The 12,604-nt window shown below is 46.1% G+C and overlaps 1 pseudogene; it reads left to right on the plus strand.

Annotated features, from left to right (window-relative positions):
• The first annotated feature begins 11,859 nt into the window (after nt 1-11,859).
• Nucleotides 11,860-12,032, plus strand: LOC132386083 (U2 spliceosomal RNA; annotated as a pseudogene).
• The last annotated feature ends 572 nt before the right edge of the window (nt 12,033-12,604 follow it).

Below are 12,604 nucleotides of genomic sequence, written 5' to 3' on the forward strand. Positions count from 1 at the left end.
TTTGGACAAGATAGAGTGATATTAAAGTGGGAGGGATGGCATTACTAATCAGAAAAAATCAGACAGTGTTGGTCAGACAGTGCTCTGACCAGACAGACTGGAGTGCTCGTCTACTGAGTCTATCTGTCTGGAACTGAGGAGTAGGAAATGATGAGCACATTCCAGGGTTATCGTATTTATAGACCTCCCTTTTGTCAGCAGGATTTGGGGGATAAATCTGTAGACAGATAGCGGACTTTTGCAAGAAAAACAAGGTTGTGTTAGGTGATTTTAACTTCACACACATTGACTCCTATACTGTAAAAGGATTGAATGGCATAGAGATTGTCAGATTTGTTCAGGAAAGTTTCCTTAATCAATATGTAGAGTTCTGAGCTAGAGAGTGTGTGACACTGGACTTCCTATGAAGGAAAAGGAACACGTACAAATTCAAATTTAATTGTCATTCAGCCATACATGAAAACCCCTGAATGCAGCCAAACGAAGCAGCTTTTCACCAGCGTCTCGGTGTAAAACATCTCGTCACACTCAGTAAAATACAGTCACACAAAACAATATTGTCCAAGTTCCTGAGTCCATGAATGTTGCAGCAGTCTGCACTCAAACTCAATAGAGCTTGTCTTCTACCGAGTGAACACTGGGGGCTGCACGGACTCCAGCTTGGACGTCACGCATCACCGCCTCCACACCGTCACATCAACTCTGACACCTCCGCCTCCGAATGAACGCATCAACTCTGACGCCTCTCCCCTGGGTGGTTGTAAACAGGCAACACTGCGGCTTGAGGCCCAGTCCTTGCTACAACCGAGGCCACGCAGCTCCCCCATGCAGGTCATAGAACTGAGTGTACGGGGACACTTTGGATCTGGTGCTCATAATTCCATTAGTTTCAAGTTAAGTATGGAGAATTGCGTAATGTTGTGTACTTGGGTTTTCAGACGGCTTTTGACAAGATGCAACACAAGGCTGCTTAACAAGCTACGAATCATGGTGTTACAGGAAAGATTCTGGCATGGGTGAAGCAGTGGCTGATTGGCAGGAACCAAGAGAGGGAATCAAGGGAGCCTTTTCTGATTGGCTACTGGAGACTAGTGGTGTTTCACGGGGTCTGTGATGGGATCAATTCTTTATATGTTATATTCTATGATTTGGGTGATGGGATTGATGCCTTTGTTACAAAGGTTGCAGATGATATGAGGATAGGTGGAAGGACAGGTTGTTGTAAGGAGGTAGAGAGGCGACAGAAGTACTTAGATTAGGAGAATGGGCAAAGAAATGGCAGATGAACTACAATGTCGGGAAGTGTAGCGTCATGCTCTTTGGTAGGAGTGGAAAGGGTTGACTATTATCTAAATGGAGAAAATACTAAAGAAAAGAACTCATGCGTAAAGGGACTTGCGAGTCCTTGTGCAGGATTCCCTAAAGGTTAATTTTCAGATTGAGTTGGTGGTGAGGAAGGCAAATACAATGTTGGCATTCGTTTCAAGAGGACTAGAATATAAAAGCAAGGATGTAATGTGAGACTTAATGCAGCATTGAGAGTTAATGCTCACTTGGAGTATGGTGAGCAATTTAACGTAGAAACATAGAAAATCTGCAGCACATTACAGGCCCTTTGACCCACAATGTTGTGCTGACCATGTAACCTACTCTAGAAACTGCCTGGAATTTCCCTACCGCATAGCCCTCTATTTTTCTAAGCTCCATGTAACTATCTAAGAGTCTCTTAAAAGACCCTGTTGTATCCGCCTCTACCACCATCACTGACAGTGCCTTCCACACACCCACCTCTCTCTGTGTGAAAAAGTTACCCCTGACATCCCCCTGTACCTACTTCCAAGCACCTTAAAAATATGCCCCCTCATGTTAGCCATTTCAACCTTGGGAAAAAGCCTCTGACTAGCCACACGATCAATGCCTCTAATCATCTTATACGCCTCTATCAGGTCACCTCTCATCCTCCGTCGCTCCAAGGAGAAAAGGCCAAGTTCACTCAACCTATTCTCATAAGGCATGCTCCCCAATCCAGGCAACATCCTGGTAAATCTCCTCTGCACCCTTTCTATGGCTTCCACATCCTCCCTGTAATGAGGCGACCAGAACTGAGCACAGTACTCCAAGTGGGGTCTAACTAAGGTCTTATATAACTGTAACATTACCTCATGGCTCTTGAACTCAATCCCATGGTTGATGAGGCCCAACAAACTTTACACCTTCTTAACAACACTGTCAACCTGCACAGCAGCTTTGAGTGTCCAATGGACATGGACCCCAAGATCTTGCTGTATATCCAAACTGACAAGAGTCTTACGATTAATATTATATTCTGTCTTCAAATTTGACATACCAAAATGAACCACTTCACACTTACCTGGGTTGAACTCCATCAATCACTTCTCAGCCCAGTTCTGCATCCTATCGTTGTCCCACTGTAATCTCCATCAGTCCTCCACACTGTCCACAACACCTCCAACCTTTGTGTCATCAGCAAATTTACTAACCAATCCCTCCACTTCCTCATCCAGGTCATTTGTAAAAATCACAAAGGGGACGGGTCCCAGACCAGATCCCCGAGGCACACAACTGGTCACCATTCTCCATGCAGAATACGAAATATCCACAACCATCTTTTGCCTTCTGTGGAGAAGCCAGTTCTGGATCCACAAAGCAAAGTCTCCTTGGATCCCATGCCTCTTTACTTTCTGAATGAACCTCGCAAAGGAAACCTCATCAAGTGCTTTACTGAAATCCATATACACTGTATCCACTGCTCTACCATCACCAATGTGTTTTGTTACATCCTCAAAGAATTCAATCAGGCTCATAAGGCACGACCTGTCCTTGTCAAAGCCATGCTGGCTATCCCTACTTAGATTATGTCTTTCCAAATGTCACATATTCTGCCTCTCAGGATCTTCTCCAAGAACCTGCTCACCACTGGAGTGAGACTCACTGGTCTATAATTTCCTGAGTTATCTCTACTCCCTTTCTTGAACAAGGGAGCATGGTTTGCAACCTTCCAATTATCTGGTACTTCTCTGATCCCTATTGCTGATGCAAAGATCATCGCCAGAGTCTCAGCAACCTCCTCCCTCGCTTCCCACAGTAGCCTGGGGAACATCTCATCCAGTCCTGGTGACATATCTAACTTAATGCTTTTCAAAAGCTCCAGCACATCCTCTTCCTTAATGTCTGTACACTCAAGCATTTCAGTCATCCCCACAATTGCCAAGGTCCTTTTCAGTGGTGAATATTGAAGCAAAGTATTCATTAAGTACCTCCACTACCTTCTCCCACTCCATGCTCACGTTTCCACTCTCACTCCTGATCGGTCCTATTCTCCCATGGCTCATCCTCTTGCTCTCACATACTAGAATGCCTTGGGGTTTTCATTAATCCTGCTCGCCAAAGCCTTCTCTTGACCCCTTCAAGCTCTCCTTATTTCATTCTTAATCTCCTTCCTGGATACCTTGTAATTTTCTGGAACTCTAACAGTACCTAGTTTCCTGAATCTTTTGTAACCTTTTCTTTTCTTCTTAACTAGATTTTCTACGTCCTTTCTACACCAATGTCCTTTTACCCTACCGTCCTTTCCCTGCCTCAATGGAACATACCTATGTAGAACTCCATGCAAATGTTCCCCGAACATTTTCCATATTGCTGCTGTGCGTTTCCCTGAGAACATCTGCTCCCTATATATGTTCCCAGGTTCCTGCCTAATAGCATCATATATCCCCCCACCCCAATTAAATGTTTTCCCAAATTGTCTGCTCCTATCCCTCTCTAGCCTATGGTGAAGGAGATAGAGTTGTGATCACTATCTCCAAAATGCTCTCCCACTGAGAGACCTGACACCTGACCAGGTTCATTTCCCAATACCAGATCAAGTACAGCCTCTCCTCTCGTTGGCTTATCTACATGTTGTGTCAGGAAACTCTACCCCCTCTAAAGAGATGTTAGTCAATATTAGGAAAGTTAAAATCACCCATCACAACAACCCTATTATTATTGCACCATTGCAGGATCTGCCTCATTCTACTGCTCGATGTCCCTGTTACTATCGGGGGGGTGGGGGGGAGGCTATAATAAAAACACCCAATATCCTTTGCTCTTCACTTGCTAAGCAGCTTCCTGTGCCGCACCTTGTCAAAGGCCCTCTGAAAATCCAAGTACACCACGTCTACTGCATCTCCTTTGTCTACCCTGCTTGTAATTTCCTCAAAGAATTGCAGTAGGTTTGTCAGGTAGGATTTTCCTTCCAGGAAACCATGCTGGCTTTGGCCTATCCCTAACTATCGATTCCAACAACTTCCCAACCACTGATATCAGGCTAACAGGTCTATAGTTTCTTTTCTTCTCCCACCCACTCTTCTTAACTAGCAGAGTAACATTAGCAATTTTCCAGTCATCAGGTACATCGATTCTTGAAACATCATCATTAACGCCTCCGTAATCTCTCCAGCTACTTCCTTCAGAAACTGAGGGTTCATTCCATCACATCCAGGAGATTTATCCACCCTCTGACCATTATGCTTCCTGAACACCTTTTCAGTCGTGATTTTCACTGCACAAACTTCACTTCCTTGACACCCATAAATGTCTGGTATACTGCAGATGTCTTCCACTGTGAAGACTGATGCAAAATATGCATTCAGTTCCTCTGCCATCTCTGCGTCTCTCATTACAATATATCCAGAATCATTTAGTATTGGTCCTATATCTACCCTCGACTCTCTTTTAACCTTTATATACTTAAAAAAGCTTTTAGTATCTTCTTTGATATTAGTCATAGAAACATAGAAAACCTACAGCACAATACAGGCCCTTCGGCCCACAAGGTTGTGCTGAACATGTCCCTACCTTAGAAATTACTAGGCTTACCCATAGCCCTCTATTTTTCTAAGCTCCATGTACCCATCCAAAAGTCTCTTAAAAGACCCTATTGTATCCACCTCCACCACTGTCGCCGATAGCCCATTCCACGCACTCACCACTCTCCGAGTGAAAAACTTACCCCTGACATCTCCTCTGTACCTACTCCCCAGCACCTTAAACCTGCGTCCTCTTGTGGCAACCATTTCAACCCTGGGAAAAAGCCTCTGACTATCCACATGTTCAACACTTCTCAGGTCACCTCTCATCCTCCGTCGCTCCAAGGAGAAAAGGCCGAGTTCACTCAACCTATTCTCATAAGGCATGCTCCCCAATCCAGGCAACATCCTTGTAAATCTCCTCTGCACCCTTTCTATGGCTTCCACATCCTTCCTGTAGTGATTCGACCAGAACTGAGCAGAGTACTCCAAGTGGGGTCTGACCAGGATCCTATATAGCTGCAACATTACCTCTCAGCTCCTAAACTCAATCCCACGATTGATGAAGGCCAATACACCGTACGCCTTCTTAACCACAGAGTCAACCTGCACAGCTGCTTTGAGTGTCCTATGGACTCAGAACCCAAGATCCCTCTGAGTCTTACCATTAATACTATATTCTGCCATCATATTTAACCTACCAAAATAAACCACTTCACACTTCTCTGGGTTGAACTCCATCTGCCACTTCTCAGCCCAGTTTTGCATCCTAACAATCTCCCGCTGTAACCTCTGACAGCCCTCCCCACTATCCACAACACCTCCAACCTTTGTGTCATCAGCAAAATTACTAACCCATCACTCCACTTCCTCATCCAGGTCATTTATAAAAATCACGAAGAGTAAGGGTTCCAGAACAGATCCCTGAGTCACACCACTGGTCACTGGCCTCCATGCAGAATATGACCCATCTACAACCACTCTTTGCCTTCTGTGGGCAAGCCAGTTCTGGATTCACAAAGCAATGTCCCTTTGGATCCCATGCCTCCTTACTTTCTCAATAAGCCTTGCATGGGGTACATTATCAAATGCCATGCTGAAATCCATATACACTACATCTACTGCTCTTCCTTCATCAAAATGTTTAGTCACATCCTCAAAAAATTCAGTCAGGCTTGTAAGACACGACCTGCCCTTGACAAAGCCATGCTGACTATTCCTAATCATGTTATATCTCTCCAAATGTTCATAAATCCTGCCTCTCAGGGTCTTCTCCATCAACTTACCAATCACTGAGGTAAGACTCACTGGTCTATAATTTCCTGGGCTATCTCTACTCCCTTTCTTGAAGAAAGGAATAACATTCGCAACCCTCTAATCCTTGGGAACCTCTCCCGTCCCCATTGATGATGCAAAGATCATTGCCAGAGGCTCAGCAATCTTCTACCTCAACTCCCACAGTAGCTTGGGGTACATCTCATCCGGGCCTGACAACTTATCCAACTTGATGCTTTCCAAAAGCTCCAGCACATCCTCTTTCTTAATATCTACATGCTCAAGCTGTTCAGTCTGCAGCAAGTCGTCACTATTATCACCAAGAGCCTTTTCTATAGTGAATTAAGTACAGACAGACATACTTTATTGATCCCGAGGGAAATTGGGTTTCATTATAGCCGCACCAACCAGGAGTAGCGAAGAAATATAGCAATATAAAACCATAAATAATTAAATAATAATAAGTTAATCATGCCAAGTGGAAATGTCCAGGACCAGCCTATTGGCTCAGAGTGTTTGACACTCCAAGGGAGGAGTTGTAAAGTTTGATGGCCACAGGCAGGAATGACTTCCTATGACGCTCAGTGTTACATCTCGGTGGAATGAGTCTCTGACTGAATGTACTCCTGTGCCTAACCAGTACTCCAACTGCACCATTGATGCGGCTGGACGATCCGGCAGCGCCGACAGCAGGCTGGACAGTACCTCCAGACTCCTGATGGATACGGTAAAGACAGCCAAGCTGCGCGACGCCTTTGGCGACCCCACAGGTGAAGCGCAGCCACAAGCCACCTGGACACAACCGGACGGCTCAGCCCGCTCCCGGATCGACTTCCTCTTCCTGTCAGAGCCCCTCACAGTCAGATCCACCGACATCACGCCGGTGTTCCTCTCTGACCACTGCCTCCTGCGAGCCACCTGCCACCTGCGGGAGGACCGGAAGGTAGGGAGGGGGACGTGGAAGCTGAACATCAAGCTGCTGACCCCAGAGAACATTGAGGAACTAGAGAAGGAGTACACGGGTTGGAGAAACTTGAAAGCCTTCTTTGATTCCCCGGTTCACTGGTGGGAAGCCACCAAGGAGAGCATCAAGAGGTTCTTCATCCGCAAGGGTATCCAGAGAGCAAGGCAGGGGCAGAGGGAACTGCGGGAGGTGAAGGGCCGGCAAACCCAGCACTTTGCCACCGAATCCTCCAAGACCATCTTCCGTTCAAGGGTCCAAACCGTGGAGCAGGACGAGACGTACTCTCACTTCTTCTTCCAGAAGGTGAACAGGGGGAGCTCTGTGATCCACAACCTTAAGGAAGAGGACAGCTCAGTCACGTCCTCGCAGACAGACATACTGAGGATCTGCAGGTCCTTCAATGCCGGTCTGTACGGAGAAAAGGCCACAGACTCCACAGCCTCCCGCAGCTTCCCGTCGTCTATCACGCAGGTCTTGGACGACGGCAAGCGGGAGAGTCTGGAGCAGCCACTGACCCTGGACGAGCCGACTGACCCTGGACGAGCTGACTGACCCTGGACGAGCCGACTGACCCTGGACGAGCCGACTGACCCTGGACGAGCCGACTGACCCTGGACGAGCTGACTGACCCTGGACGAGCCGACTGACCCTGGACGAGCCACTGACCCTGGACGAGTCACTGACCCTGGACGAGCCGACTGACCCTGGACGAGCCGCCTGACCCTGGACGAGCCGACTGACCCTGGACGAGCTGCCCGGCTCCGTCTGTTCCTTTGAGTCGGGTAAGACCCCGGAAGCGACGGGAGAGTCTGGAGCAGCCGCTGACCCTGGACGAGCTGCCCGGCTCCGTCCATTCCTTTGAGTCGGGTAAGACCCCGGAAGCGACGGGAGAGTCTGGAGCAGCCGCTGACCCTGGACGAGCTGCCCGGCTCCGTCCATTCCTTTGAGTCGGGTAAGACCCCGGAAGCGATGGCTTACCGGTCGTGTTGTATTCGGCTCTGTGGAACCAGATGGGCCCCGACCTGCTGGAAGTGAACAACGCTACGCTCCTGGCAGGCAGCATGTCCGAATCCATGCGGAAGGGCATCATCACCCTCATCCACAAGCAGAAGGGGGAGAGGGAAGACATTAGAAATTGGAGGCCCATCTCACTCCTGAATATGGACGACAAGATCCTGTCCAAGGCTCTCGCCAACGGGGTCAAGTCTGCACTGGAGCAGGTGATCCACCCGGACCAAACCATATAACCATATAACAATCACAGCACCGAAACAGGCCATCTCGGCCCTCCTAGTCCGTGCCGAACTCTTAATCTCACCTAGTCCCACCTACCCGCACTCAGCCCATAACCCTCCACTCCTTTCCTGTCCATATACCTATCCAATTTTACCTTAAATGACACAACTGAACTGGCCTCTACTACTTCTACAGGAAGCTCATTCCACACAGCTATCACTCTCTGAGTAAAGAAATACCCCCTCGTGTTTCCCTTAAACTTCTGCCCCCTAACTCTCAAATCATGTCCTCTCGTTTGAATCTCCCCTACTCTCAATGGAATTCAGCCTATTCACGTCAACTCTATCTATCTCTCTCAAAAATTTAAATACCTCGATCAAATCCCCCCTCAACCTTCTACGCTCCAATGAATAGAGACCTAACTTGTTCAACCTTTCTCTGTAACTTAAGCGCTGAAACCCAGGTAACATCCTAGTAAATCATCTCTGCACTCTCCCTAATTTATTGATATCTTTCCTATAATTCGGTGACCAGAACTGTACACAATATTCCAAATTTGGCCTTACCAATGCCTTGTACAATTTTAACATTACATCCCAACTTCTGTACTCAATGCTCTGATTTATAAAGGCCAGCGTTCCAAAAGCCTTCTTCACCACCCTATCTACATGAGACTCCACTTTCAGGGAACTATGCACTGTTATTCCTAGATCTCTCTGTTCCACTGCATTCCTCAATGCCCTACCATTTACCCTGTATGTTCTATTTGGATTATTCCTGCCAAAATGTAGAACCTCACACTTCTCAGCATTAAACTCCATCTGCCAACGTTCAGCCCATTCTTCTAACTGGCATAAATCTCCCTGCAAGCTTTGAAAACCCACCTCATTATCCACAACACCTCCTACCTTAGTATCATCCGCATGTTTACTAATCGAATTTACCACCCCATCATCCAGAGCATTTATGTATATTACAAACAACATTGGACCCAGTACAGATTCCTGAGGCACCCCGCTAGTCACCGGCCTCCATCCTGATAAACAATTATCCACCACTACTCTCTGGCAGCTCCCATCTAGCCACTGTTGAATCCATTTTATTACTCCAGCATTAATACCTAACGACTGAACCTTCTTAACTAACCTTCCATGTGGAACTTTGTCAAAGGCCTTGCTGAAGTCCATATAGACTACATCCACTGCCTTACCCTCGTCAACATTCCTCGTAACTTCAAAAAATTCAATAAGGTTTGTCAAACATGACCTTCCACGCACAAATCCATGCTGGCTACTCCTAATCAGATCCTGTCTATCCAGATAATTATTAATACTATCTCTAAAAATATTTTCCATTAATTTACCCACCACTGATGTCAAACTGACAAGTCTATAATTGCTAGGCTTACTTCTAGAACCCTTTTTAAACAATGGAAACACATGAGCAACACGCCAATCCTCCGGCACAATCCCCGTTTCTAATGATATCTGAAAGATCTCCGTCAGAGCTCTTGCTATCTCTACACAAACTTCCCTCAAGGTCCTGGGGAATATCCTGTCAGGACCTGGAGATTTATCTACTTTTAAATTTCTTAAAAGTGCCAGTACTTCCACCTCTTTAATTGTCATAGGTTCCATAACTTCCTTACTTGTTTCCCACACCTTACACAATTCAATATCCTTCTCCTTAGTGAATACTGAAGAGAAGAAATCATTCAAAATCTCTCCCATCACCCTCGGCTCCACACATAGCTGACCACCCTGATTCTCTAAGGGACCAATTTTATCCCTCACTATCCTCTTGCTTTTAATATAACTGTAGAAACCTTTCGGATTTACTTTCACCTTATTTGCCAAACCAACCTCGTATCTTCTTTTAGCTTTTCTAATCTCTTTCTTAAGATTCCTTTTACATTCTTTATACTCCTCGAGCAATTCCTTTACTCCATTCTGCCTATATCTATTGTAGACATCCCTCTTTTTCCGAACCAAGTTTCTAATATCCCTTGAAAACCATGGTGCTTTCAAACCTTTAGCCTTTCCTTTCAACCTAACAGGAACATAAAGATTCTGTACCCTCATAATTTCACTCTTAAATGACCTCCATTTCTCTATTACATCCTTCCCATAAAACAACTTGACCCAATCCACTCTCTCTAAATTCCTTCGCATCTCCTCAAAGTTAGCCTTTCTCCAATCAAAAATCTCAACTCTAGGTCCAGTCCTGTCCTTCTGCATAATTATATTGAAGCTAATGCTATTGTGATCACTGGACCCGAAGTGCTCCCCAAAACATACATCTGTCAGCTGACCTATCGCATTCCCTAACAGGAGATCCAACACTGCCCCTTCTCTAGTCGGTACTTCTATGTATTGTTGCAAAAAACTATCCTGCACACATTTCACAAACTCTAAACCATCCAGCCCTTTTACAGAATGAGCTTCCCAATCTACGTGTGGAAAATTAAAATCTCCCACAATCACCATCTTGTGTTTCTACAAATATCTGCTATCTCCTTACACATTTGCTCTTCCAACTCACGCTCCCCATTAGGTGGCCTATAATACACTATCAGTGTTAATACACCTTTCCCATTCCTCAATTCCACCCAAATAGCCTCCCTAGAGGAGCTCTCTAATCTATCCTTCCAAAGCACCGTCATATGATTTTCTCGGACAAGCAATGCAACACCTCCTCCTCTGGCCCCTCCTACTCTATCACACCTGAAGCAACTAAATCCAGGAATATTTAGTTTCCAATCACACCCCTCCTGCAACCATGTTTCACTAATAGCTACAACATCATAATTCCAGGTATCAATCCACGCTTTAAGCTCATCCACCTTTCTTACAATGCTCCTAGCATTAAAATAGATACATTTAAGATTCTCTCCACCTCCTCCTCTCTTTTCATCCCTAACAATACATTCAAATTTATTATCCTTTTCTTTCTTCTCCCCTACATCTTCGGGCTGAGCACATCCTTTCTCCATCACCTGCCTCTTCTCCCTCACACATTGTCTACTTACTTGCTCTACTGGTGAACTAACCTCCTCTGGGTTCGTGGAGAAGGTGTGGAGGAGGATGGAAGGGACAGTGTCGAGGTTCATCCCCAGCAGCTGCGTAACAGAGGACTCTCTGATCTACTGGCTGTTCCCGGGGACGCACACCGAGACCAACATCTGGTGCTGCTAGCAGATCATCATCTCGGTGAAGGACGCTCTTTGGTCAGCCCGAAACTTGATGGTCTACCAGCACATGGAGATGTCCGTGGGGGAATGCTGCTGAATGGCACATTCTCGGCTGCAGGAGTACGTGCTGAGGGACGCACTCAAACTTGGTGCAGCCACTGCAAGGGCCCGGTGGGGAAGGGTCACAGTCTAGGGTCCTTCTCCTGTGGGAGTTGAGGGGTTGGGGTTGGGGTGTATACCCCTCAACAGGGGAATGTAAATATGGAATAACAGAGTGCCACCTGGGTGGCGAGAAGTGTGGAAATGTAAAGACTGTAATGGAAACATTTGTAAAGGACTGAAAGTCATTGAATGTTGTATATAATTTTATTTTTGAATAAAGTATATTTTGTTTAATAAAAAAAATTCTGTTAACAGTTTAACACCTGGTACGTCCCTTATTTGGGGATAAAGTATTAAACTGATTTTTGGAACAGGGAGTTGGAGCAGGAGCTTGCTCTGTCCTCTCCAAGCATCAACCTAGTATTGCAGTACTTCTGGGAATGATGCAATTCCCCCTTGGGGTATTTTAAAATATTTGAAAAGTAGATGTTAAGTAACACACATAATGTGCTGGAGGAACTTTGAATCATTGCTTTCTCATGGGACCTGTACAAAAGGGACAGCTTGCACCTGAATTGGAGGGGGACTAATATCTAAGCAACTGAGGCTTTACACTACAGTTACAGGGGATAGGAACCGGTGCCAAAATATGTGCCACAACAGCTGGCTGGTATTTTGCAGCAGCTTTTCAATCTGGGTCTCAGTCACAAAAAGATACCGGTACTATGGAACACTTCCTGCTCCCTCCCCTCTGGTGAGTGGCTTGTTTTCCAATCAACCCACCTCCTCCCTCCCCAGCCTCCATGGGGATGACCACCCTCTCCCACCTGACTGTGACTACAGGTCAGGTTAGGAGTCAGTTCAGCTGGAGAGACTACAGCAAGGCAAGACTCTCTCATAGGTCCCCGTTAAGCCTGCCTTTTTGTCAGCTACGCCGAGCAGTCTATGTTCCAAGCCTACACTGCTCTCTGTTCCTGTCCCCCACTTTATCTCCACGGCATTGACGACTGCAACGCACCCGTGCTG

The sequence above is a fragment of the Hypanus sabinus genome, unplaced genomic scaffold (assembly GCF_030144855.1).
Source record: "Hypanus sabinus isolate sHypSab1 unplaced genomic scaffold, sHypSab1.hap1 H_7, whole genome shotgun sequence".
NCBI lineage: Eukaryota > Metazoa > Chordata > Chondrichthyes > Myliobatiformes > Dasyatidae > Hypanus > Hypanus sabinus.